This window comes from Lissotriton vulgaris, unplaced genomic scaffold (assembly GCF_964263255.1).
Source record: "Lissotriton vulgaris unplaced genomic scaffold, aLisVul1.2 SCAFFOLD_1216, whole genome shotgun sequence".
Taxonomy (NCBI): domain Eukaryota; kingdom Metazoa; phylum Chordata; class Amphibia; order Caudata; family Salamandridae; genus Lissotriton; species Lissotriton vulgaris.
Window position 1 is genome coordinate 699,495 of NW_028252325.1, and position 6,000 is coordinate 705,494.

The following is a 6,000-nucleotide window of genomic DNA, read 5'->3' on the forward strand; positions in this document are numbered from 1 at the left end:
TTGTACAAAAGTCTTGGAGGCCCTCGACTCCCGCAGGCTTCCGGTGGGGAGCGGCTGCCATGATTGCTTGCGGAATGGCCACGACGGAGCTACGAGATGGTGGTGCTCTCATGGTGACGCCAGCTTCAGTCTGAAACATCCAGAAACAAGGTGGGGCTTTCATCGTTTGGGGAAAAAAAATGTTTTAATCCAATGAAAAGTGTTATTTTTAGGTCACATGACCTAGTCTTACATAATTAGGAAAAGAAAAGTAAAATGAACCAATGAAAAGTTTTATTAACAAGTCACATGACCTGTTATGCTTACGTTACGCGCTGCGCGGCGCGCTCTGGATCGTTTCCGGGAAGCTGCGCCATGCGCACCGGAGCACTTCCGGGTGCGCTAACGCGTCGCGTCATATGACGCATTACGCGACAATGCAGGTGCAGAATATAGTCAAAATGTCTCCACCAACCAGCGGTCGGAATTCCACCGCTTTCAGCAGTCCAAAAAGTTCGGTCAAATCTTAAGAGCGGGAGCAACTCAACTACATGGTGAGCGAGACGTTGTAGTCGCAAGAGCGAGCGGTAAACAGCTGAATGGCGGAAGAGGCACAGAGTACCAAAAGCGGGCGGAATGGCAACTAAAACGGTAAAGGGGCGCCCTACGACAGCGTGTCTTCAGGTGAAACGGATTGTGGGACAAGGTCCAGAATGAAAGATTCTTCAAAAGGGAAAAAATTCCGCCGGACCCCGGGAGCCGGCCGCCTATGCCGGGGGCGATCTCAGGCCTCACCAGGGCAACACGACTTGGGGAGGGGGCAGGAGCCAAGCGCCTCCTCTCAGTCCGCGCCATCTCACCGCCCCTCGGGGGCCTCCGTCAAGCGGTTTAGGGAGGCACCGTATCACATTGTTTTCCAATGCAGTCAGGTCCACAAATGGACCCCACTTACTTGGAATAGTGAAGCTGCAGCAGGTGCAAATAAGGTTTAAACAGTGTTACAAGAACTGCTTAGAACTCTGAAGTATGGCACTCAATAACCAGGACTTATGCCATTTATGTAAGGCAGTGACATGGAAGCAACTCAGGGACAAAAAGCATGAACGAACATTCACGTATGAAAATCTTATTTGGAGAAGGGGTAGAATCCAAACGCCCCCTGCCAGTTCGCGCCACTACACCGTATGTGGAAAATCTGAAGCCATCATTCTACAAACTCTCAACGCTTGTTATCAGTGCATGACTTTCATGCTCGATCGATTGAGCTAGCCGGATCGGGCAATAAAAAGTATAAAATAGTTATGTAAATAGTTATTTAATAAAATGTTTTATTCTGTTTCTTTGGTGGTGTGTTGTGTATATTTATAATATTTGCATAGGGTTTGCCGTTATTTTGGGCGGTGTGGGTGGCGGAGTCGAGCTGTTTTGCAGCCCTCATGGTGTGGAGCTCAATTCATTTCACTATTTTCGTATTTCTCATGAAGGGTTATTCCTAATGTTTGTATTTTACCGAGGTTAAAAAGAGATCGAATTAGTGGTCTACTGATTTTGCTCGATTACTTTTATTTTTTTACACGATTTTTCACTATCTGCAAAGACTAAACAGAGTATTGCGACTTTGTGCTTGTTTGTAAATAGAGAATGATCCAAAGAGAACCAATTGTAAAACAGTAAATGCTTGGATAATAATCAATCAAATGGAGAGACAAGCAGGTACGACGGATTACAACTGGGGTAAAGGTCTGCGTTAACTACCGTTCACTATCTGCAAAGAGAGAGTACTACTAAGAGAAAAGAGGGGAGTGGGGGGGGGGGGGCAGCGTTCAAAGCACATCAGCGTGCATAAACACGAAAACGTTTTTACCTATCACGTACTTGACATTTGACAGCTTTTGATGTTTGCTATTAAAAAACCATTGAAATTCACAGAAAAAACCATAGGTTATACTCCATATATAGTTAGGAATTTGCATTTACAAAACCTTGAAAATTCAATGAAAAAACCATTGGTTTTAGGCCATATATAGTTAGGGATTTGCATTTAGAAAACCTTATTTTACTCGCATAAAACCATTGAAATTCCATATATAGTTATAAGCGCTAACTATATATCGCGCACCCGCAATCCACTGCTGATGATGTCACATATTACATCATTCATGACATGGTTAGTGACATCACTGATGACATCACTGATGACATCTCAAATGACATCACTGATGACATCACTGATAACATCTCATTTGACATGACTGATCACATCACTGATGATATCATTCATGTGATAATACCATGAACCTCTTCAGACTCTAATATAACCTTAGATACAATCAGTGTAAACAGACAGTCACTCATCCATGGAGTTACTCACACACCTAGTCAGTTATGCCAAAAATCAATCACACCTCCATTTTCTCAACTATACAGTTATACACACCTTACTTATTCAAACATATACTAACACATATTTACTTTACTCTCTTATACAATCTCTGATACATGTTCACAATGATCCATACAGCCACTCACACATTCACTAGCTCTTATGCACAGTTATTTATAGATGTCAACTCTCACATGTACTGTGTTTTACATATGTACTTAATTTGACATGTAGCACTGTGATATCCATTCACTCACTAATACACTCATGCACAGTCAACCGCCCATACAGCTGTTTCCACATGCAGTTTTGAATCTATACATATAGTGAATCAACTACTCACACATCTATGTACAGAGTCACACACCTCCCAGCCACCCATACACACACACTCAGTTTCCCATACAAATACTTGGACAACCAATCAATAACCCATACAGTTACTCATATAGCTACTGATCAACATATGCAGCAGTTTGTAGAACAACAGATATAATGATGCACAAATTAAAACAGTTTAGTCACTAACCCATGCACTCAGTGAGACACATTTAATCACTCACTCATACAGTCAGTCTTGCACCTACTAAATCCTTCATCCAGACACTTATACATCCACTCATTCTTCAATATGTAAAACATATTTTAACTTTACAGAAACATACAGTCACTGGATGTTGTAATCAGTGATGTCATCAGTGATGTCATTTGAGATGTCATCAGTGATGTCATCAGTGATGTCACTAACCATGTCATGAATGATGTAATATGTGACATCATCAGCAGTGGATTGCGGGTGCGCGATATATAGTTAGCGCTTATAACTATATATGGAATTTCAATGGTTTTATGCGAGTAAAATAAGGTTTTCGAAATGCAAATCCCTAACTATATATGGCCTAAAACCAATGGTTTTTTCATTGAATATATATATATATATATATATATATATATATATATATATATATATATATATATATATATACATATATATTACCACTGGTAATTTTATTCAATTTTTATTTGTGCATTGCTGTGTCCATAACAAAATGCGTTTCGGCGATCCCAGTCGCCTTGCTCGCTGGTAGTGTGTGTTCAAAACCCTCCTCTTATTTAAATTACATACAACCCAGTGATTGGTCGCGACCACATAATAGACATAAATGACATACTTGAAAAACTAGCATCAACGATGTAGGGATATCTTTGAAGAAGACAGACTCCGATATAAGGATGCTGTCTCTGACTTACAGTTTCTGAAATATTCTGTACACAATTCACACATTAAATAGATTTGTATATAATAAATTATATATACATCAGGCTATAATAAATTAAGCCATTTCGTTTCCTGTGCAAATATGCGTGTGTGTAACTTCATCCTTTAAATCAAAGATACAGTGCTATCGTTTCAGCATTTCATCATTATGTTAAAACTAAACAAATGGCGCTCACCATAAATAGTGCAAAGTGCAGTTTCTAAAGTGCTAACAGTAAACATTTCCTCACATAGTGCAAAAGGTTGATCTCCCAGCCGGGAGTTTTAAAACAGCCTTACACTGAGTCAAAGTTAATATATTTACACAAAAGAGAGGGGATCAGGGATTTCGGGCAGACTACTGATTTCATTATTGCAAGATTAATACCTGTACAAATACTTCTTACAACCCATGGAACTAGGAATTAACGTTCACAAAACTCTGTCTATTATGTTAAACCCAACTTGTAATTGATCTTGTGACATGGTACAATTAGGACCAGTTTTCCACAATTCCTGGAATAAATAACCTAGCCAAAACATCGGCTACATAGGAACTTTCATTTAGCTGGACATGCTTAACAGATATATTATTGTGTTGTGTTCAATCCATCCATTTTCAACACAGTAACCAGTAAGCCTGGTACACCGCATAAAAAATAAATAGACATAAAAACATTCACTACATATAAAATCCAGATTATAAAATTTGCCTAAAGTTCCACAGTGCTAAAAATTAGTGCATCAGGCTATACTTTCTTCTAATCATTATCCTATCACGGTGTGATTATTGCAGCATATTGACTTATTTTGAATATATGTGTTGTGTTGGCTAATTACAGAAAATGGTACACGTCTTCACAAATATTAAGACCCGCGGGCTCTTGGTATCCAGGTCCACTATGTAACTGGTTTCTAGGCGACAAAGTTGTTTTTCTCTGTCGCCTCCCCTTTTATTACTCAGAACGCTATCAATGACAAAGTAGCTGAGCACGTTCAAGTTGTTCCCGTGTTCTGCTTCAACGTATCTAGCCACAGGATACGTAGGGTCAGAATTTACTGTGGCCCTTAAAAGTTGTAGTATTCTTGCCTGCACTGGTAGCTTCGTACTCCCGACATATTTCAATCCGCATATACAAGTTAAAACGTACACCGCATATTCAGTTTTGCACGTAAAGTGCCCTTTTATTTTGATCGGACGATCTGAAAATGCGTTGGTGTAAGTTGCGGTATTAGTGCCAAATTTGCAGGCTCGGCACGAGCTGCATTTAAAAAAGCCGTTCCGGGAGGGAAACCAGTTCCCATTATTGAATATTTCTGGGCTAGTTTTAACTAGGTCTGATTTCATGAAGTGGGCCTTGCGAAAAGTAAAGTTGGGTTTGTGAACATAAATTTCATTAAGAATATCTAAATATATATATATATATATATACATATATATGCATATATTATTTTTTTTAAACAAACTCTGGAAAATCCCCACCAGAATATCCACAGCACAGAGGATGTCCGCAATAATCTTTTTTTAAGGTACTTTTATTCTTTAAACACCATCAGTGCAACCATGAAACGACATTCGACGAGTTTCAGCGAATGCCTTCAACTGGACCATATGTAATATATTCAAATTTTACAGAAACACACAGTAATTGGATGATGTCCATCAGTGATGTCATTTGAGATGTCATCAGTGATGCCATCAGTGATGTCACTGATCAATGAAAAAAATCAAAGGTTACAGAGACTTTATAGTTCGGCTCAGGTTTGACTCAAACAAAACCCGTGAAATTCTGCAGTTATAGTTAGCTAAGCTAATTTATTTATTAGGGATTTGTAATGCACATGGCTTCCTCAACAACGAGGCGTTCCAATGCAACCAGAAACCAAAGAAAGAATCAGGAGACCTGCAGGCGCCTAAACATCAGATAATGGAAACAGCCAAGTTTTTATGGTCTTGCAAAACATCAAGAGATTTGGAATACCTCTAATGTGCGCACAGAGAGAGTTCCAAAGATTAGCCGCAAAGAGGCCAAACGAACACCCCCAAGCCCTCCCTCTCCAAACTCGAGGGACACAAACAAGCCCATGGTCAGCAGATTGCAAAGCGCATCTGGCAATATAGGGCATCAGTAAACATGATAACCCAGCAGTTTGTACACCTGCATCCCACATCACTTAGGGATACAGGCATGCAGGCACTTTCTGCAAACTAGATCTGTCTCATTTATGTCACACACTGAGATGATTCTGGACATGGCCCTGCTATGCCTTACCCAGAATTATTTTACCTTTAATGGGGAGATTTTCCATCAACTCCTTGGGACCGCGATGGGTTCTTGCTTTGCTCCCAGCTTTGCCGGACTTTTTCTGGGCTGGTGGG